Source organism: Pteronotus mesoamericanus, unplaced genomic scaffold (genome assembly GCF_021234165.1).
Source record: "Pteronotus mesoamericanus isolate MK-2021 breed Mesoamerican mustached bat unplaced genomic scaffold, CSHL_Meso_final contig_75, whole genome shotgun sequence".
Taxonomy (NCBI): domain Eukaryota; kingdom Metazoa; phylum Chordata; class Mammalia; order Chiroptera; family Mormoopidae; genus Pteronotus; species Pteronotus mesoamericanus.
In genome coordinates, this window is record NW_026555249.1 from 531,743 (window position 1) to 555,892 (window position 24,150).

General features: G+C 32.2%; 1 pseudogene; it reads left to right on the forward strand.

Annotated features, from left to right (window-relative positions):
• The first annotated feature begins 276 nt into the window (after positions 1-276).
• On the forward strand, positions 277-2,173 carry LOC129079022 (protein zyg-11 homolog A-like; annotated as a pseudogene).
• The last annotated feature ends 21,977 nt before the right edge of the window (positions 2,174-24,150 follow it).

The following is a 24,150-nucleotide window of genomic DNA, read 5'->3' on the forward strand; positions in this document are numbered from 1 at the left end:
TACTAATTATACAGAACCAAGAGAATTCCAGACCCTGTTCTAGGACCTTTGCATATACATTATTTATACCACCCTATGAAATGTTCCTTATTTTTCTTATTGTTGTTTTATAAATGAGAAAACTAAGGCACGACATTCAATAAACAGTATGCCTGGATTTAAACCCAAGCAATCTCTCTCTAAATGAGGTAGATGTTTATCAATTGAAGATAATCACAGCTATTAGCTTGCCAGGTCTCTGTTTCTCTATCTCTCATTATGCTATTAGATTCGACCATGAGAAAGTTGTACCATTTTTATCATAGGAAACATTTTGTATGATTTAACGTTCTCTTTTATTCTCAAAAGCAATGTCCTATTATAGACATATTTTTGTAACTTGTTTTTTTCATTTAATTTATCATATGCATTTCCTTGGCTGCCAATGTTTCTAAGTAACTATAATGATAATACAATATTGTATAGAAAAGATAATCATTGCATAATTAAGTTACCAATTCCCAGCTATATGACATTTAACTTAGGTCCACATTTTAATGGGAAAATTGCAATAAGAATGTTTTGAATAAAATTTTGGACAGATTTCCTAAATATAGTTCAGAGAATGAAATTGTTGATACTCTTTTGTTGTTTTTCTTAAAAATACAGGAATAATAAGAACACCTAATTGTAGTGTAGTGTGGGACTGCATATCTTGTGGGTTCTGGATACCATATCTATAATTTTTACTCTTTATAATTTTTAACAAATCTTATGTAGCAATTTTCAAATCCTTCTGAATGAGATATAGAGAGAATGAAGAATTGTCTAACAGCTGTGAAAACCAAGAATGAAGCTTAAATGTCTATGATGAATATTTAAATACATTGATAAAAAATTCAAAATCATAAAATATAACATTTTAAAACAAATTTTATAATGAATTTTAACATATGTTAAATATGTAATATAAAATAAGCATTGATGGAATGGAATAATTTTAAGTACTAAACTCTTTGAATCATAAGAGCTGGGTTCAAATTTTTGCTTACAGATTAAAAAAGAAATTTATTGTAAGCTTCTGTCTGGGAAAAAGCTGCCCCCATCTTCAGCCCTGATCCCAGATAATTTAGTTCCTCTTTTCATATGTCTCCAGTGCCTTTCAAGCTGTTCCCCCAAAATTGAAGTTTGGAGGGAATGAGTCTAAGTTGCTGGAAGACTCAACATGATTTGAATTTTAGAAGCACTGAGCCAGTACAAGAACAGGTCATGTTTTATCAATGAAGCCTTCTACAAGCTCATTACAGAGATAAGCCTTCTCTTCTTCACCAATCCAGGGTTCTTTTGGATGTTTCATTTGACAGGTTTCATGCTACCAAATTTATGAGATGACTCTATAAGCATGAACATCCCAAGGTGAAAACACTGGCCATGAGCATCACTTGTGTTCTAGCCTTGCAGCTCTCACCTGAGCAAACTGCACACCTTAAAGAAGAGTCCTTCATGGCAGTAAGGATATTCTAGTAATGGTAAAACAAAAGGCTACTGAGAATTTAGATGACTTCTCCCTCTTGTTTACTCTGAAAACACTTTGGAATCTCACAGATGAGCCCACCTGCCTCCAAACTCTTCATTGAAAATCAGGTATCTACAATCTTCATCCAGCTCTTGGAAAACTATGTAACTGAAGTCAGAGAATTCTCTTTCAAGCAAGTAACCAAAGGTGTGGTGAAGCTTAGTAGTATCTTGCTCTATTGCAAAGAAGTGGAAGCCAGCTCTTTTGCTGCAGGCTTCATAGCCCACCTGACATCTTACAAACAGCCCTGGATGTCCTGAGATCTTTAGAGGACAGCTCTTTTCTAGGGTCTGTATGCAGCCATCCAGAATTGGCAAAATTCAAGTTGTAAAATGACGACATTGGTAACCTACATATTCTTCAAGGCATTTTTTCCTACGCCTTGGCAACTTCTCTCAACCAGACGTTCATCTCTGGGAACTATGAGCTATGTATTATGTCTGGAGTAAAACCCCAGAAAATACTGCCAAATGGTCATTGAAGATGAAGGGTTGCAGATGTTGTGTGACACCCAGGAACACAATGAAGCAGACAGACCCTCAAGCACAGCAGATTGCAGCTTCCATTCCAGACAACTTCAGAATGCATTTCATGAATTATCAGACTCCCTTTATGTGAAATGCTCTTTTTGACCTAAAAGGATTCAGGGGTGTTTTTGGTTCCTCAATGGCAAGCAGGTCTTCTGCTCTGTTAGCGATTGAATGCTAAAAGTCATTCTTGGAGTTTGTGTGTTGGCTATCCTTTACTGACCAATAAAAATTTTGCAAGTTACCAAAATTTGCATTTATATGATGCTCATAATCATAAATCAAGTTGGAATCATTTTGTTAACACTCAGTGGTTTTGAAAAATCAAGCACTGGATTCCGTGGGAAAATCTGTGAGTTTGTGTTGGAAGAGTTATGCCAGTTACTTGTCTTTAGCCTTGGACAATTCCTTAGCAGTCTGAGTTTGTCAGAGAAGGGGGAAAGAAGGACCTACAAGGAGACCTTGATATCTCTGCTAAATTTCATATTTGAAAGAAATCTCCTGAGTTGTTATTCCTGGTTTTGTGCAACCACTGGAAAATAGGTATATGAAAAATAGTCTGGGAAATCTATGCTTATAAATGCATTGTTTGGAAGACAGAACTTCTGCTGGAGGGGAGAAAAAAGAAAAAGAATACCTTTTTAAACAAATAGATATGAAAGTACTTTCCATCTATAGGGTGGATGAAAGAGAAATATATTTTTATAATTTAGAAAACACATATGATTACAATGATAAAATATATATTCATATATGTTATTTCCACACAAGTAAATTTTCACTCATATTTCTAATCTTTTTTCTAGTAACTGTTTCATTGTGTATTTTTTCTCTGATTGCTGAAATTGCTGGCCTTTTTGGTTAGCTGAAACTTTTCAAAAATTACACTATTATTTCTCAACTCTAAACACATGAAATTCATCCTTGTATACTCTACAATTTGATCCTATGTCCAAATGTTGGTAAACCATATTTATATTTGCCACCTGAGCTTTTCTTAGTTTCTGCTTACGTAAGCCACTAACTGCTTGGAGATGGGGGAGGAAGAATTGTGTGTTTTTCCTACCTACTTTCTCTCATCAACAGCACTGTACCATTTGTATATTTTATTTGCAGAAATAACTATTCAAGTTTTTAGCCCAATATTAATCAAGTTATTATTGTTTTTGTTACTAAGTTTTTGGACTTTCTTATTTATTTTGGAAATTTACTTATCTGACATATGGTGTGTATGTATGTGTGTGTGTATATATATATATATATATATATATATATATATATTCTCTCATTCTGTAGCTTGCCTATTCATTGTATTTTTTTAAAGTGTAAATCAATGAGAACAAGATTCCCATTATGTAAGCTGAATAAGTTCTAGAGATCTGCTGTTCAGCATTGTACCTACAGTTAACAATACTGTATTAAAAATTTGTTAAGAGAATAGGCTTCATGTTAAGTGCTCTTATTATAATAATTTAAAAAATACTTACATGTGGCAATTAATTTAAATGCCAATCCTTCCCCAATCCTAGAATTTCCAGGATACAATGTTCTTAAAAATAGCCTTTTCCTTCCTAGGATGTAGTCTCAGCTCCACAGGACCCTAACTTTAAATTTCAGTTTCTACTTAATAGTTCTCCTCAGAGATTTGAGTCCCCAATACACAAATATTATTTGAGCTACAACTAAGGCTTATATATTGTTCTAAGTTCCTGGTATAGATATACCAGATAAAAAAAATCACCATCCTGATTATAGTTACATTTTAGAAGAGGAGGGCAGACAGCATATCATATATAAGAACAAACAGTGAATTATGCAGTATTTTAGAAGGCCATATAATCTATCAAAAAACAATTATAGAGCATTGAATGAAGTATTGGGATAGCTAAAAGATTGGGGTGAGTGCAGCAGTTGGCACTCACAATTGTAAATCAAATGGTAAGATTAAGTTTCATAGCGATGCAATTATTCTGCAAAGACTTGAAAGAAATGGAGATATTACCAGCATCAAATCTTTGAAAAGATCATTACAAGCAGACAAAGCAGCTAGTGTATAGGCTGTAAGGTGACAGTGTGTTTTGGTATCACAGGAATAAGGAAAACAATGTGTTTGAAAGAGAATAACCCAGAAGGTTGCAATCTAATGGAGAAGGGACAGTGAAGTCAAATCATGCAGGACTCTAAATGACTTGAATTTGAATAGACTCATTCGTATTTTTCTGTTGAAAATAGACTGTGGCAGAGTAATAACAGGATTTTACTAAACCTGTTAAGAAGCTGTAGAAATAACTCAAGTCAGAACTGATGATGCCTTGACCCACAGTGGAAATAGTGCTGCTAGCAGTGAAAAGTGATTCGACTACAGATATGTTGTAAAGATAGAACCAATGATATTACTTAATACAGTGTATATGGATTATGAGAAAAAATGAAAAATTATGAATGACTCCAAGGCATTTGCCCTTGGTAAATGGAAGTTTGGAGTTATCATTTGCTGAGATGGGGATGGATGTTTAAAGGGCCTGTTTGGATGGAAATTTAAAAGTTCAGTTTTGGATGTGTTAGGTTTTGGGGATATCTATTATTCATCTATATAGAAATGTCAAGTAGGCACATAGGTGAGTGTGGTGTTCAGGTAAGAAAAATCTAGACTGGAGAGATAACGTTCAAAAACACTTATATATAAATGATATTTAACACCAGAAGTTATATAAGATCAGGAAACTTAATGGAATAAGTAGACAGAGAAGAGAAAAGGGAAGTATCCAAGATTAGAAGATGAGGGATAATAAGATACATGAAAAAATGATTAAATATGTTTAACCTGAAAAAGGGTGGAAGAAAAGATAATGTAAGGAAAGGATAAGAGTTCATTGAATCAAAGGATTGCAGAGCCATTAATATGGTAAGTAGATACAGTTGTTTTATGAGAGCAGAGGAGTTGAAAACATAAGAATTTTTGATCAGAGAGATGCATATATAAATTTGAGACATTAACATATGCATCCCATTATAATTTACAAAGTATAGAAAAAAATCCTACACAGTTTAGGTAGAAATAACTTGAGATAAAAAAATCTAAATATTACTGGCATTCCTATTTTTTTCTTGCTAATAATGAAAAAGTGGATTGATAGCAAGATGTTCTAATGTAATAAAGAGTAGGTTATATATCAGCTGTGTAATTTATGTACTTCTTATATGTTATTTGAAGGGTGGGAAACCTATTTGAAGTTGCAAATTGAAACTGATAGAAAACTTTCCATAATAATATTATTATGTTTTGACCAATTGGGGCAAAAAAAGTCATGAAAATGAACAAAATAATATATTAACTTTCCCTGAACTCTTTGTTCTTTAGCATAATGTTTAGTTCTGCTCCAATATTATCTTGTAAAATGAACTGAAAAATAGAATGAATTTGAAATAGACATGATATTAGAATTTGAGTGTTAATTGTAGAAGACTCAGAGTATACTTTTGTGTGCAAATAATGTGAAATTGATATATTTCATATCAAACATAAATGATATGTTCTAAAATAAATACATTTCTAATATAATTATAATGTTTATTTCATATATTGAGCTATAGATTATATATTTATAATGTAGCAAATTATTTAAAAATATTTCCTAAATTTTCAAGCTATATATTAGGAAAATACTGAAAGATTATTTATTATTGTGGTAGATTGATAGCAATTCTATACCCCTTCTTTTATTTCTCTCTTTAAAATGTAATTTTGAAGCTTCTTTTTTCAATATATTGAGTACATTCTGTCACGTCTTGGTTCTAGGTTATCCATGACTTACTTTGACTAACATAAATGGCAGAAAAGATGTGATAGTCCTGAATCCAGACCAAAGATTGCACATTTAAGATCTTTCTTTTACACCACAAGCTCCAGTGCGAGCAAAGGTCCACACTGACCTGCTAGACGATGAGAGATAACATGAAACAGTGAAATCAGCTTGTTTGCCCCAGCCAAGCTTCACAGATATGAGAAGGCTCATCTCACAAAAACAAAATAACCTATTTTACACACAGATGAAAGCAGACACGTGAATAATCTTTACTGAGCCCAGCTCAGATTACAAGAGGAGCGCACTATCCCATTGACTTATGGGCAGTAAACATCAGTGGTTATGATAGCTAATTTATGTTATTTCTTCTGTTGTTTGTTGTGGTAAATGTACATAAATTTGACCATTTTAAAGGTTTAAGTGTACAATTCTGTGAAATTAACCACACTCATATACTTGGGCAACCATCATTAGCATCCATCTGCAGAATATTTCTATCACTTCAAAATGAATCTCTGTAGTGACTGAACAATACTTTCCTATCATCTTCTCCTCCAAACCCCTACTAAATTATATTTTACTGTTTAAAAATGTATAAGTACCTAGTATAAGTTGAGGCATATACTAGTTACCTTTATTTTTCTGGCTTATTTCACTTAGCATATTGTCAATTTTCATCTGTGCTGTAGCATGTATAAAAATTTCAGTCCTTTTTAAAATCTGCATAATGTTCCATAATATGCATAAATCACATTTTGGTTATCTACTCATTTACCAACAGATACATGGGCTCTGCAGCTTTTAACTGTTATGGATAATGCTGCCATAAACATTAGTGTCCAACTGTTTATTTGAGTTCCAGATTTCTTTTGCATATATACCCAGAGGTGGAAACGCTGAATCATTTGGTAATTATCTATTTTTTTTGAGGAACTGCCATACTACTTTCTACATTGGCTAAACTAGTTACATTACCACCAGGAATGTACAAACATTCCAATTTCTCTACATCTTTGACTTGTCAATTTTTATTTTGTTTTTGTATTTGCTTTTTCAATAGTAGTTATTCAAATAGGTGTTTTGAAAATTTTAACACTTGTTTAGTGGCTTAGCATATGCCCTATGCTGAAGAATGTTTCATGTGCACTAGAGAAAAATGTGTACTCTGCTCTTCTTGGATCGATGCCTGTATACTCGTATATCTGTTAGTTACAACTGATTTACAGTGTTATTCAAGACCTTTATTTCCTTATTGCTTTTCTACCTTCTTCCTGATATTAAAAGTCAATTATTGAGTCTTCAACTCTTACTAAAACATTTCTCCCTTGAATTATGCCAAAGTGTGCTTCATATATTTTAAAGCTCTGATATTAGGTGCATATATGTTTATTATACATGTTTATAGCTTCTTGGTGAATATTGCAACCATTCTCATTTAGTACAGAAAGATAAATAAGGTGGTCTTTTTCAGTGCCTCTATTCAGTAATTTAGCAGGTATCTTGTCAAAGCAATGCAACATATAAATACAGGAAAAAAAATTGAGAAGTTAAAAAAAGTTACAATTTACAAAAAATAAGAAGGCTAATATAATTCTTTATTGAGGTTTACTGAACACCAGTAATGTAAGTTTTTTGAAGAAAAAGAAAGAATAGTACCCACATTAGTGGCAGAGTTCAGCTTTTCCTTAATAACAGGAGTCTAAAAACTAAGATGAGCGTAAATGTAGTAAGAGTTGTATGATTGGACACAAGTAGTTAGTGTTTTAATGTTTTTCTGAAGACTTCTATTTTATGTATGTATTTATTTACTTATTAAATCATTGTTCAATTACAACTGTCCTACCTTTTCCCCCAGGACACTCCCTACCCTATCCCTCCACTACTCCCACAGTCAACACCCTCCTCCATTGTCCGTGCCCTCGAGTCCTTTATTTGTGTTCCTTGGCATGTCCCTTCCCCTTCTTTCCTCCATTATCCCCCTCTGGCCCCTGTCAGTTTGTTCTCTATTTCCAAGTCTCTGGTTCTATTTTGTTTATTTGCTTGTTTTGTCGATTAGGTTCCACTTATAGATGAGATCATATAGTATGTGTCTTTCACCCCCTGGCTTATATCATTTAGCATAACACTCTCCAGTTCCATCCATGCTGTTGTGAAGGGTAGGAGTTCCTTGTTCCTTCTTTCTTTCTGCTACATAGTATTCCATTATGTAAATATACCACAGTTTTTTGATCCACACATTTACTGATAGACATTTAAGTTGCTTCCAGCACTTGGCTATTCTAAATAACACTGCTGTGAGCATTGGGGTGCACATGTTCTTTTGAACTGGTGATTCATGATTCTGCAGCTATAATCCCAGCAGTGATATTAATGGATCAAAAGGCAGTTCCAGCTTTAGTTTTTTGAGCAAATCCCATACTGTTTTCCATAATGTCTTCATCTCCAAAATACATAAAGAACTCACATGACTCCATAATAGAAAGACAACAATCTAATTAATGTATGGACAAAGGATCTGAACCGACACTTTTCTAAAGAGGACATACAAAGGGCCTATAGACACATGAAAAAATGCTCAACATCACTAGCCATTAGAGAAATGCAAATTAAAACCACAATGAGATATCACTTCACACTGGTCAGAATGGCCATCGTTAACAAATCAGCAAACAATAAGTGCTGGTAAAGTTGTAGAGAAAAGGGACCCCTTAGTACAATGTTGGTGGGAATGCAGACTGGTGAAGTCACTGTAAAAAATAGTATGGAATTTCCTCAAAAGCTAAAGATGGAACTGTCTTTTGATCTAGTGGTTCTACTGCTGGGATTATACCCTAAGAATCTTGAAACACCAATTCAAAAGAACCTATGCACCCCAATGCACACAGCAGTGTTATTTACAATAGTCAAGTGCTGGAAACAATCTAAATGCCCCTCAGTAAATGAGTGGATCAAAAAATGGTGGTATGTTTACACAATAGAATACTATGCAACAGAAAGAAGATACTGGAGAGTATTATGTTAAGTGAAATAAACCAGGTGGCAAAAGACAAATGCCATACAATCTCACCTGTAAGTTGAAGCTAATCAACAAAACAAACAAACAAAATAGAACCAGAGGCATAGGAATAAAGAACAAACTGATAGTGACCAGAGGGGAGGGAGATAACAGAGAAAGAATGGGAAAGTGTGCAAGTCAAGAAACATTTATAAAAGATCCAGGGGCACAGACAGAAAATGGAGTGGAGATTGACCATGGGAACCGGGGACAAGGGGTACAGTTGGGTGGAGAAGAGGAGAGCAATGAAGAAAAATGCAGGACAACTGTAATTGGACAACAATAAAAAAAGTACTGAAATGAACAGGAAACAGTATAAGAGATTAGAAAAAGTCAATACAAAAAAACCGGTTATGAATATAGTAGACATGCCAATAAAGTGTAATATCTCTTCAAATTAAAATATTGTTATACTAAATACAGTTTAACATTCATGGGAAATTTAAAAATGGCACAACTTTAATTAATAAAAATTTTTTGTCAAACATTTGCATTGTCTGAGTTAAGTACAGGTGTGGGTGACTGCATTATATAATCAGAAAACATTAGAAATGTTCCTCTTAAAATAGGAAAATCACAAAACAAACAAACTCTGAAAACTCCATTGGATAATGTTTTTGCATGTCCTATGAAATCATTATAATAAAATAAGTAACTTATTTATAATATATAATTATTAAAAAGTGATACACAAACTTTCATTATATTTGTGATTATTTATCTCCATAGAACCTAGAAGAATTTTTTTAGAGAAAATAAGAGTTCACCAGGAGGTTGGCTATATAATGAATGTACTAAGAAAAATTGAAATTCTATTTCACCCAGGACTAAGTTGTACTTTTAAAGAATTCTATACTTCCCAGTAAACATAGATCTATACTTCCATGTATCTTCTAGCTATTTGTACCATTTGCATGTTATTTCTAGAGCAAACTACATACCTTATTTGGTATTTAAAAGATTCTTTGTTATATTTGTGGCTTTCAAAATGTTTTAGAATAAAGAGAATTAACAGAAGTATTTTTCCATGATATCTTGTTTTTGGAAACATAACTGACATGCAATGACATATAAGGAACATTTTAAAAAATAGCATATTACTATCTATTGGTTACTTCTCCATCTCTTTAACTTCATTTCCATTAACTATCTTAATATATCTTATGATTTATGACTCTGTCGATAAGTACTTGAGGCTAATCATGATCAGCTGTTGAATTAATGACCTACTCAAATGTACAATATAGACAATTTTGTAAGCTGACAATGATGTTTAGTAACTATGCAAATAATTATACAACTAATGGATTTCCAAGGTAAAACCAGTTATTTAAAAATTATGAGAGTGATTTTTGGCAGAATCTTCTGACAAGTAATAGACTTATCTTGAAACGTTATACTTTTAATATCTTTCTACATTATTAAATGCAGTTTACCACAAAGGAAACATCTGTTTAACAAATTAAAATAATATAAATAATCAGAATTCTTTTGTATTCAAATTCCACCCAACTGTATCATATTATGTTCTTTATGAACACACTTTATGAAAGTGCTTTATATTCATAAAGAATGTAAGGACAATTTCATGAATTAATGTACCTAAATCTTCAGGTTAGAGTTGTCTGATTTTTTGCCTTATTTCAAAATACGTTTAAACCAGGTATATTATATGAAAGAGATTTACAACACTTAGCTAATAATTCTAATTTTAAATAATAAGATAAATAAAACACTTCTGATTTACCGAGAAAAAGAGAACATAAACAATTGTTAGTATTTAGGTGTGAAAAAATGCTAAAACCTTCAGAAATGAAAATAAAGACAAGATTGGTATATTTCACAAAGAATCACTATAACCGTATTCCAGGCCTTTTATTATTTCCATGGGTTTGAAGTTGTATTAATTATTATTAGATTTTATTTATCAAAAATTCATAAAGACTTGTATTGCCTACTATTAATACAATATTTTTTCAGAGTAGAGTGTATGATTGAAAATAATTTACCTATATTTTAAATTATTTTTACAATTTATGACAGCACAATAACTGATTATTTTGGTGTTAATGTAAATTGAGAGCTCCTTGTACAAATTGGCTTGTTAACCCTTGGAAATCTTTCAAATTGTTTTTATTCACTTTATCTATTGATACTGCTATTAACTGCAAATAGAATTTTTCACAGTGCATTTCTATTTCTTACTACTTTTTATTTATTTATGTTTAAAGATTTTATTCATTTATTTTTAGAAAGAGAGGAAAAGAGGGAAAAAGAGAAAAAAAATCATCCATTGTTTGCCTCTCCTACATGTCTTGACTGAGTGTCAAATCTGCAACCCAGGCACATACCCTGATAGGAATCCAACTGGTAAACTTTCCTTTGCAGTACAAAGCCCAATCAGCTGAGCCACACTGGTAGGGCTTTATTTTATTTATTTTTTAACACAAACATAGTGAATGTAGTGCCACTACTTTAAAAAATGTGATGATGCAGTAATTGATAAAGAAAATTATTAAAATATTCTACCTAGCCACTTTCCTAATCACAGCTAGGAATGTAACTCTTGTCCATGTGCATCTTTTCAAAGTTGGTTATTGTTTTAAAGATATTTTATTTACTTAGTTTTAGAGAGAAGGGAAAGGGAAGAGAAAGAGAAGGAGAGAAACAATATGTGGTTGCCTCTCATGTGTCCCCTACTGGGGACCTAGTCGGCAACCCAGGCATACATTGTGACTGGGAATCAAACCAGTGACCCCTTGGTTCGCAGGTTGACAGTGCACTGAGTTACACTAGCCAGGGTCAAAGTTGGTTAATTTTTACAAGTAGAACTTATATTTGGGTGACAAAGAATTACTCCAAGGGTTAAAAAGGAACTACAAAATGGCACTTCCCAAAGATTTTAAGCAATTTACAGACTGATTATAAACTTTGAAAAATAACTTGTTAGCTACAAATTGTTCTAAACAGAGTATCTTCAGTATATTAGTCCATTGAGTGGATAATATCTTATTTTATTTAAATACATTTTTATTCCTTTCTGAATTGACAAGATCCTAAGCTCCTATCTTTGGAAGACTAATTTTAAAAAAAAGTTAAACATTTTATAATGTATTTTAAGTTATTTTATGAGCATCAACACTGATCTTTTCTATGAATTTGATATGAATATTTGTAAATATATCTAATATCTTGGAATCAGAAACAATTTTTTTAAACATTGTTTTATTGTATTTTAATGTAAAATATTTTATTGGTTTGTTGTAATGCTTTCAAATAATATTTATTTTAGTTTGGGGTTTATAGCTTTTAAGAATTCACCTCCAACTTGTTTTTATTACTTTTTATATTTCATACTTTTGTTTTATTTTTATATGCGAAACGCTGTTAACTCTACTTTTTTTTTTTACTCCAGTTTTTAAGACTAAGACTTAATCCGAGGGCTATAGAACACTTCCCCTCCCTTCACACTTCACAACCACATTATTTAGGCTTATTTATAGCAGTTTCTTTTACCTAGTATGTCATGTCTGAATATGAAGACAAAAATTATTAAATATGCCAAAAGGTAAAAACTAAAATTTGTAGAGACACGTCAATCATTAGAATCAGACAAATCAAGGATGTTGAAATTATCAGGATGAAAATTGAAAACAATTATGATTAATATGCTAAAGGCTCTAATGGTAAAATGTACAGCATTCAAGAACACATAAGCAATAAAAGCTAAGAAATAATCAGAAAGAAATACTAGACATAAAAAAAGATGGTAACAGTAATGAGGTTTGCCTTTGACAGACTTTTTAGTACATTGAATATTATTGATGAAAAAATTCTATAAGTTAAAGGATATATCAAGAATCCTTGGGTGTGGCCAGGTGGCTCAGTTGTTAAGAGCGTTGTCCCAGCACACCAAGATTGCAGGTTCTATCTTCAGTCAGGTCATATACAATCATCAACCAATAAATGCATTAAGTGAAAAAAACAAATTGATCTCTCTCTCTCTCTATTTCTCTCCCTTCTTCACTCTCTCTTCTAAAATCAATAATAATAACAACACTAATAATAAAAATAATCCTCAAAACCAAAAAGTAAACAAAGAGTGCAAAAAAGTTAAACAATATCCAAGAAGTAAAGGACAACTGTGGGTAATATAAAAGTAATGGGAGTAGTAAAAGAAGAAATTTTAAAAAATAAATTGAAAAAATATTTCTAAAAAAGTATTGATTGAGAATTTCCCCCAAATTAATGTCAGACACCAAACTATAAACCGAGAAGTTGAGAAAACTCCAAGGAGGAAAAATGCCAAAAGAACTGTACCTCGGTATAACATTTATAAATTAAAGATGATAAATAAAGATGTAAAAAATCCTGAAGCAGACTGAAGTAAAAAAAATCATCTTACTTATGCAGGAATAAATATAAAAATTAGATTCTATTTCTCAGACACCATGCAAGCAAGAGGAGAGTAGGTGACATATTTGCAGTGTGGAGAGAAAGAAAACACCAACCTAAAATTCTCTGTTTTGTAAAATTTTTCTCCAAAAGTGAAGAAGTAATAAGGAGTTTCTCAGAGGAAGAGACATTGGGAGAATTTGTAGTTGGAGACTTCAACACCCCTTTTTCAGAAACGAAGAAATCCCGCAGGCAGAAAATCAGTAAGGACATAGTTGAACTCAATGCCATTAATCAACGGGGTATAATTGACATCTATCGACTACTTCATCCAACTAGAGCAGAGTGTACATTTTTCCCAAGCTCTCACGTAACATTCATGAAAAATAGACCAAATTCCAAGCAATGAAATAAACCTTAACAAATTCAAAGTAATTGAAATTATACAATGTCAGCTCTTACACCACATGGAATTAAACTAGAAATTTATAACAGAAAGAAAACTGGACAATTTCCAAATAATTAGAGATTTAAAAACTCATTTCTAAATAATGTATGGATCAAAAAAAAACTTATCTCAAGAGAAATTTAAAAGTATATTATTGACACAGCATGGATGGAACTGGAGAGCATCATGCTAAGCGAAATAAGCCAGGGGGCGAAAGACAAATACCATATGATCTCACCTATAAGCGGAACCTAACCAACAATGCAAAGATGCAAGGAAAATATGACCAGCAACACTGAAAGGAAAAGAAATCAACCGAGACAAGAGGGAAGGGGGGGCGGGTCAGGGAAAGGGAAGGGAAGGGGAAAGTCAAGGAACATATAGCAAGGACTCATGGACAAAACCAAGGGGAAGAGCTGAGGGAAGGAAGGTGGGAGCGGGCAAGGGAAAGAGGTGGGGGGAAGGCAGAGACAAATGTATTTAAAAAGTAAATAAATTAATTAAAATTTAAAAAAAAATAAGTTAAATCACTTACCGGAGCCCCACAACTTGTTCCCCTGATTTCAAAGCTAATGCCCCTTCCATCTTATCAAACTGTCTCCCAACTGATTGAGATACTTTATATAAAAATATGCTTTTTAAAAGTTAAAAAAATAAAAAATAAAAAATAAATAAATAAAAGTATATTATTGAATTCAATTATAATGAAAACACAACTTATCAAAATTTGTGGTATGCAGTATAAACAATGCATAGAAGGAAATTTATTCCATTGAATGCACATACAGTAATTCCTCAATATTGTCAAAAGGTTCTTAGAAACTGCAACCTTAAGCACAACAACAAATAATGAAACCAATTTTATCTTTAGCATATTTCTGGTCACAATAACATCACCAAACTTCTAAATAAGGACTCAAAATACTTCTAATATTAAATATTGAAATCAATATGTGCTATGCATATATTTAAGAAAAATGAATAAAAATAAGATGATTGAAGTTCAGGTCTGTGGGTAACTGGAGCTTACCCTGGCAGCTCAGAGAGCCAGGCAGGAACCAACCCTGGGACAACCCTGTTTTCCCATTGCACGTCATACTCACACAATCACCGACACTCACTAGTGATGAGATAATTTTGACATACCAACCATTCAAATGTACACATTTTGGGGATGTCGGAGGAAACTTGAGGAAACCAGAGTACCCAGAAAATGTCTAAGCAGACATGGAGAGAACATGCAAATTCCACACCTAAAGTGGCTCCAGCGATGGATCAACTATTTTTTTAATTATCAATGTTATTACAAAATGCTGTTGAACCAAAAATATTTTGTTCAAGAACCTGCTATTTTACAAAATATGAAAGATCTAAAAGTAACAATCTGTTTTTACCTTATGAAATTAAATCCTAAGTAAGCAGAGTTTAAATATAAGAATTAGAGCAGAAGTCAACAAAATTGAAAACAGAAAATCAATAGATAAAATCAATGTAAACAAAAGTTAGTTATTTGAAAAGATCAATTAAAATCATAGACCTCTACACAGGTTAAATAAGAAAAAAAGTGAAAAAGAAGAGATAGACTAAGAAAAAAAAAGGAGAGAAATTACTAATATCATAAATGAAAGAGGGAACACCATGGTTTAATGTCCATAAACCATGGATATTAAAAGGATAATAAAGAAACACTGTGGGTAACTCTATGGCTACACATTTGATAACCTAGATGAAATGTACCAATTTCTTGAAAGGACACATTCAGCAAAAATTCACATCAAAGATATATGCAAACTGAATAAGCCTATATATATTTAAAAAAGACTATCTACCAAAAAACTTACAGCTGCCATCATTCTTAATGGTGAGAACCTTAAAGATTTTCAATAAGATAAGGCACAAATGAAGGATATCCCCTCTCAATAATGGTTGGCATTACCCAGGAATGTTAGCTAATGCAAAAAGGCAAAAAACAAACAAATGAACAAACAAAACAAAAAAGGAAATGCAAATATCAAGATTGAGAGAGAAGGCAAAAAACTTCCTCTGTTCACAGATGGCATGATCATCTATGCATAAAAATCAAAGGAATTAACAACAAAAAATCTTCTGGAACTAATAAGAGATAATAGTAAAGATGTATGAATACCATGTGAATATACAAGTCATTTCCTTTCTATATACCACTAATCTCAAAAAAGATTACACCACATTTTGCTTAGATTTTAACAAAATGACCCTAATGTTTACAAGGAGAGGCAAAAGATCATGAACACCCAACACAATATTGACGAAAAATAATGCTGGTTATCTGATGCTACCCAACCTCAAGCCTTATTATGAAGCTACAGTAATAAAGAAAATGTTGGGTTAGTAAAAGAGTAATCAAGTATATCAATTAAAAAGAGAGTACAGAAATAGACCCTCACAAATGTAGACAACTAATCTTTGACAAGGGAGCAAAGAAAATACAATGGGACAAAGAGAGTCTTTTCAACAACTGTGCTGGAACAACTGGACACCTATATGTAAAAAAAACAAAATATATCTAGACTCTGACCTTATATCTTTCACAAAAATTAACTCAGAATTGATCATTGACCTAAAGGTAACACTAAAAACATTAAATCTCTTAGAAGATATGTCATGGCAGGTGTAGTTCAGTGATTAACATCATCCCTCAAAGGGGAGGATTGCTGGTTTGATTCCAGGTTGCGAGCTTGAGCGAGCCAACTGATCAATGTTTCTCTCCCTCTCTTTCTTCTTCCCTTTCCCTCTGTATAAAAGTAAATAAATATAATTTTTAAAAAGAAACTCTTAGAAGAAAAAGAGAAATCTTAGGTAACCTTGGGCATGGCGGTGCCCTTTTAAATATAAACCAAAGACACAATCCATGGGGGAAAAAATATTGTTAAGATGGACTTCAAAAACTAAACATTTATGCTCTACAAAAGACAATGTCAAGGAAATGAGAAGTCAAGCTACAGAATGGGAGAAAATGTAGTAGTGTTATTTATAATATAAAAATAACTTAAAATTCAGCAACAAGACTATAAATAACCAACTTAAAATGGGTCAAATTCCTATCAGGTCTATCACCAAGAAGGATATATAGATGGCAAACACACATGAAAAGGTGCTTCATATCACAGTTCATCAGAGAAATGCAAATTAAAATAGTGAGATACCACTAAACACCTATTAGAATAACCAAAACTCCAGGACTCTGACACCAAATGCTAATGAAGATTTTTAAAACCCAAACTTTCATACATTGCTGGTGGGAATAAAAAATGGTACAGCCATTTTGGAAGACACTTTGGTTATTTCTTATGAAGCTGAAGATACTATACTATACAGTCTAGAAATTGTGCTGCTTGGTATTTGCCTAAAGAAGTTGAAATCTTATAACTATACAAACACCTGCAAGTGAATGTTTATAGCAGCTTCATCAAAATTGCTGAAAATTGGAAACAGTAATGATAGTGAATGGTTAAATAAGCTGTGGTACATTTAATGGAATATCATTCAGTGAAAAGAACTGACCTATCAAGCCATGAAAAGACATGGAGGAACTTTAAATGAATATTATTAAGTAAACAAACAAACAAACAAAACCTGTATAAGCTACATACTGTATAATTCCAACCACATGACATTCTGAAGAAGGCAAAACTATGGTTACAAAAAAAAAATTAGTGGCTTTTCCAGATGGGGACAGAGGGGACTAAACAGAGCACAGAGAATTTTTAGGGCAGTGAAAATATTCTATGACATAATAATAACAGATATATGTAATTTTACATTCTCCACACCCTTTACTTACAACACTAGAATAAACTATGGACTTCACGTGATTATACTGAGTCAATATATGCTCATCCTTGGTTAAAAAACATACAGTTCTGGTAAGTGATGTTGATAATGAAGGAGGCTATGCACACTCGTGGTGTAGAGACAGGGGTATAGGAGAAATCTCTGTAAAGTTTCTCTCAGTTTTATTATACTATAAAATGTTTTTTTTCCAAAAAGAAATAATGCTAACATTGTTAACAGTCACCATTCCTGCACCCAGGATTGACTTCTCTCAGGACTTCTAATAGCTTAGATGAACTTGGCTATTTAGTAAATGTGTGTATGCACTTTTGTGTTAGATCCCTTATTTTTGCATGTTGTTATAAATCATATAGTTTTAATGATATATATAGTATTCTACTTGTGAATATAGCAAAATATTTGACTCTTAATAGAGGTTTGTATTATTTCCAAATTTTGGCTATTAGAAATACTGCTTCTCTAAATATTTTATGCATTTTTCACATGGCTATATGAATGCATTTGTACTGGAGGGATATGTGGAGAATAGATTTTGGCGATATATGCACACATTATGATTAGTTATATACATAGGAACAAAATTACTGGATATCTTCAGCAAAATAGATATGCCAAAGTGTTATCAAAAGTGATTATATCAATTTCTATTTCAAGAAGCAGGATCTGCACTTTTCAATTGCCTCGTATCATCTCCAATATTTGTTATTATTATATAAACAATTTTTACCATTATAATAGTAATATCTAATTGTGGATAATTTAATTCTTTTGAATATGAAAACTATTAAGTATCTTTCTTTTATCTTGTTTAACATTCTCTAAAACCCTATATAAGAAAAATATAGGTCATATGCATTTCTTGTGAGATTATTATTGTGATATATGACTATAAGTTTTAAAAATATTAATTGTTTCACACAATGTCAAAGAGAAATGATCAGTAACTATAATACACTACTGAATGAAATAATAGATTAACTGTACTTGACCAAGGTATTACTGATAACGATTTATACTTCTGTAAATAAATATGCCACGGTAATGAGAGGCACTTAACACAGGGTTAGCGTAGACACTTATTTACTCAGTACAAACCTGCCTGTGCTTATGTTCATCCCTCTCTACTTACCATATTCAACTCAAACCTTCTACCTATTACACTTCTACACCTCTATTAATGCACAAAAATAAATTGGAGTGTATCACAATGTCCTTTCCACTTTTTTATTATTTTTATATTTTTATTTTTATGGCTATAAAACATACTAAAAATATCCATCTATGCTATTACAGTTAACTTTTTTGAGATTTGGAATCAAGTTTAATTATTTTGCTTTATTTATTATTTTATTGCCTCATGCATCCACATAATACCTCATTAAGTATATCTCTGTAAAATATTTATTAATTCAGTTCATTAAAAACAGTCTGGAGTATACAATATTATATATGATTATATTATAAAACAGTGGATAAGTTATGGTCTTGACCCAAAGAAGGTGATAAATTTGGCTCCAGACATACATGCACACACAAATAATTGCAGTAAGATAGAGAGATTGTTAAAGTCGGGAGATACATTAGAGGCTGAGGAGATTATGGAGGGGGGGCTGAATATTGTTCCACGGCGGTGTTCTTTCACTGCTGGTGAGCTAAAAGCTCATGCTTCGATATCTGTGTCTGTGTGTTGCTGAGAAATTTTCTTGTCTTGATTTAACAGACTTTACCAAGTCATAGTCTTGTCCCAAACAAAGGAACACTGAACCTAGCTCATAATACCTTCATATTTTATGGACTCAAAAGCTCATATAGTAGCTTTTCAAAAAGCTTTCAACAATTCAGTCTCACATTCGTCACTCAGTTATCAAGCCAAATTAGACCAGATTCGAAATCATCATTGGATATATGTAAATAAGATGAAAGCTTAATTAATTCAATAAGTGAAGTATCTTTTCAGTATATTAGTTTTCCTAATAAACTTACTGAATGAAAAACAAAATATGAAGATTTATAAGAATGTTTTACCTAAATAGTAATTTCAATAAATAATAAATATTTTGTTCAGCTTGCAAATGCTGATATGCTTTATCTATCAGTAATGTCACCAAATTTAGTGCAGTTTTCAAGGAAATAATGACTATTTTCAATTTAAAGAACTATCACACTGATAGTTGATTAAATATCAGAGGTAATGACCTTAATAATCAAACCAACATAATGATAATGGCCTCAATAATGTATGATTTCCTTCTAATTTCTACAAAGGGTGTAGGAAAGGAATAGAAAAAACACCTCAACGTCCAAACTTCTCTTTGAAAACTTTTACAAATGTTACACTATATTTCTGAGAGTGCTTCAAGATAAAAATTGTAAAAATGACCTTTACTTTTATGCTTTTATTTTCTTGATGTGCTAACTTGGGTCATCATTTTATGCACTATTTATACTCCTTTTTTATGGGAAAGCTGACCTTTACTGGAAATTAGATATGAACAGAATACAAATGCACAAGCATACTTCTAATGCACTTGAAAAAAATCAAAGGACTGATAAACAGATAAGGAGAGTATTTGTGAAATACGCCATATAAAGTGTATCTTTCAGGTTACAGTTTATTAAACCAATTACAGTTTTGTAGCTAAGTTATTTTATCAGTACTTAACAATGAAATAAGATGAGGCCAGTATTAACATGCAATATCTTTGATCAAATAACCCCTTAAATTGTGTTACAAGTGTTAACAGAAAGTAATAATTATAAATGTTGTCGTTAAAATTATACTAACTTTAGGTGAACTTAAAATGTACAAAGAAATAAAATTTACAAATAAAGCTTTAATTCCCTGTTTTTACCAGTAAAATAAGTTAGAAAACTTTAAATTTGGTCAAAGAAAATAATGAAATAGAATAACAAAATAAAGTTGATTTGTTATATGTTAAAATCATTCCTAAAATTAAACATACTATTTAAATTAAGAGACTTAGATTGACCTTAAATTAATAAAAATAGCAGACATAATCCTGATGCACTAAAACTATATTATTTTCCTTAAGAAGTAGAATGTTTCATTGATAAAAATTTGAATGAGTGTACTGAGTTGATGAGGGATGCTTAAAACTCCTGTCTAGGGTAACATTTAAAAATATATATATCATTTGCTATGTAAGCACAAACAAATAAATTAAAAGAAACAATCATTTGTTTAAATTTTCTCACTTCGGTTTTTCAGTGTGTCAAAAAAGTCATATGTCTATCAAAATACTTTCTGCTTTTGCCCTGGCTGGTGTGGTTCAATGGACTGAGTGCCCACCAGCAAACCAAAGTGTCATTGGTTAGATTCCCAGTGCACGGCACACTCCTGGATTGTGGCCCAGGTCCTCAGTAGGGGACATGCAAGAAGCAACCATACATTGATGTTTCCTCTCTTCCTCCCATCTTTCCCGTCTCTAAAAATAAATACATAAAATATTTTTTTAAAATACTCTCTGTTTCTCTTTGTGGAGTAGGAGGCATTCCATTACTAAAGTTAGATATGACCGTATGAATAAATTTACACCAATGAAGTTTGTGGAGAATAATGTTTGCCTGTTCTAAGACTATGGACTAGAAAAGCTGTAACCAGAATGACCTTGAAGGTAATGGATTAAAGCTTTATATGACCCAGCAATTCCTCTTCTGGGTATCTATCCAAATATTTTTAAAACATTTATTCACAAAAATACAGGAAATCTGTCCAGAAAAAGTCCAACCACTGTTAATATAATGGGAATCATTTTTCAGGACATCGATGTAACATGGCAGCCAAAGAAAATGTACTGGAATGCACATGCTTGAACAATGGCGACTTCACTGTATTAGTCTGTGGGTGAGGTAGAGGCTGTTGAGTGACCATGTGTGCAGTCTGGCCATACATTCAAAGTGACTGAGCTAGTAGAAAAATGAATCTGCATCAAATTTTACATTCAGCTTGAACATCCCTCCAGGAAAACTGGATGATTCAGAAGGCTGCAGCTATGGGCCACTGGTGACTGGCAGCTTCATCACGACACTGCACCTGTTCGTGCATTACAACTCATGCAGTGTTTTGGAGAAACATTAAATCACTCAGGTGACTCAGTCCCACTCTCAGCCCACATGTGGTGCCCTGTGACTTCTGGCGTTTCTCAAACTAAAATCACCTTTGAAAGGGTAAAGATTTCAGACTGTCGATGAGATTCAGGAAAATGCAATGGGGCAGCAGATGGTGATTGGGAGAACTGTGTGAGGTCCCAAAGTGCTTAATTTGAAGGGGACTGAGGCATCACTGTCTTATGTAAATGTACTTTGTGTCTTGTATCTTCTTCAATAAATGTCTAATTCTCATAGTATGTGGGTGAATAATTTCCAAACAGACCCCTTTTGCCATAGCAGCTTTATTCACAGTGGTCAAGATATGGAGAAAACCAAAGTGTTCTTCAACGGAGGATTGTAAAGAAAATATGGTACACATAAACCATGGAATAGTACTCAGCCATAAAAAAAACTGAAGTACTGCCATTTGCAACAACATAGATGAACCTTGAGAATATTACTCTAATCAAAATAAGTCAGTTGGGAAAAGCTAAGAAGCACACGATTTCATTCATTCATGGGATAAAATTGAAACTCGTAGATGCCTACAACACTATTGTGATTGCCAGATGCAAGGGAGGTGTGGGGGATAGTAAAGGATAAAGTGGGTAAAATATATGGTAACAAAAGATGATTTGACTTTAAGTAGTAGATACACAATGCAATATAATGATTATATATCACAGAAATATACACTTGAAACCTATATATTCTTATTAACTAATGTCACAACTCTAAATTTAATTAAACATTTTTAAGAAAAGACAATATGATTTCACTAATATGTGGGACATAAAACTGAAAACAATATAGAGCACACACACAAAAAAACTTGACAGACACAAACAAGTGGTTACCTGAGGGAAAGAGGAGGGGGCAATGTAGTAAGGGGTAAAGTGGTCAAATGTATGATGACAAAAGGAGAATCGACTGGGTTGGTTAATACACAGTGCAATAAACAGATGATGTATTATATAATTACACACATGATATCTATATAATTTTATTAACCAATGTCATCCCAGTAAAAGCAATACTTTCTTTTTTTAAAGCAAATAGATACCGACCTTGAAATTCCTATGAGCAGGTAAACCAGTTTAATCATATAAGTAAAACTTAGTTTAGTTTACAATATCTTAACATGGGTCATTTCTTTTTGTGCCGCTGGAAATCATAATAAAATTTTATAGCTTTTAAAGATTTATATAAGTAACTGCTACCAATTTTCTATTATTTAATAAAATTCTCATAACCAATTATGGTGAAGAATTAACAGTGATTTCATTCTCCCTGTATACTTAATAACATACTCTTGAGCTTCATTCTACATTTTGATTTGAGTGGCAGGTTTGCAAACTTTTGGTATGTGCACAACAAAATTTTACTAACTACCACTTTGATGATCTATTGGTTTTACTTCTGTTATCCTCAATTTTGATTTAGCACAATAAATACTTTGCTGAAGCTGAGTACAGACTGGAGAAAGTCAAGTGTACAATCACATATGTGTATATCTGGCAATGTTCCGATAAATGCAGGATTGAATTTTGAGAGTCATAAGCATAAGAACTCTAAAATTACCAATTCTTTTAGCCATCCTACAACCCTGGGGAAAAAAAAAGTAGACCTGGAAGTAAACATCCCGATGTAAACAAACATTTTGTAGATAAGTTTGTAATATACTCTTAGCAGACAGACATTTACAAAATCTTATGTCTTAGGTTCTGAAGGTTAATCCTCTTTATACCAACTTAAAATTTAAAAGTGCATTCACTTGAAATGCTTTCCTCAATTACATGGATAGTAAAAATAAAACTGATCTTGCATCTTATTACTTAATTGTGACTCAAATTCAACTAATAAAGTCCTTGAAAATTTTAATGGCATAAACCACCCTAAGCATTCATAGCCATCTGTCATAACCTGAGATTATGGCCAGTGTTTTAAGCACAATTGTTAAAGATTAAGTTTAGAGATCTGAAGGACAGGTCAATTTCTTCTTTGTTCTTTAAAAGGAATTGTGACTTTTGAAAAAATATTTTTATCTGAATTTTACTTTCATATAACATGTCTATAATTATTTTAAGCATAAGTCAACCAAACATGGATTTTCTTTAGCATTGACTTTAGTGGTATAACATAGATATAACTTCATTGAACACTCCTCTTTTCTATGTATATGATTAAATGATATTTTATTTAATGAAAACACTGATCTAAAAGCTTACAATCTACCCCTGCTTCAGATTTCATATTTAGAGTACAGAAACATTGGATTCCAATGTTATGTGATTGGTGACTTAAGTATGAGAAAGTTAAAATATAATGTTATAAAATAAAAAGAATAAAATATAGCTGTAACAAAGAAAACTTTGTATTTATTGAAAGTTAAATTGTCATTGCTTTTATAAACTTGAATC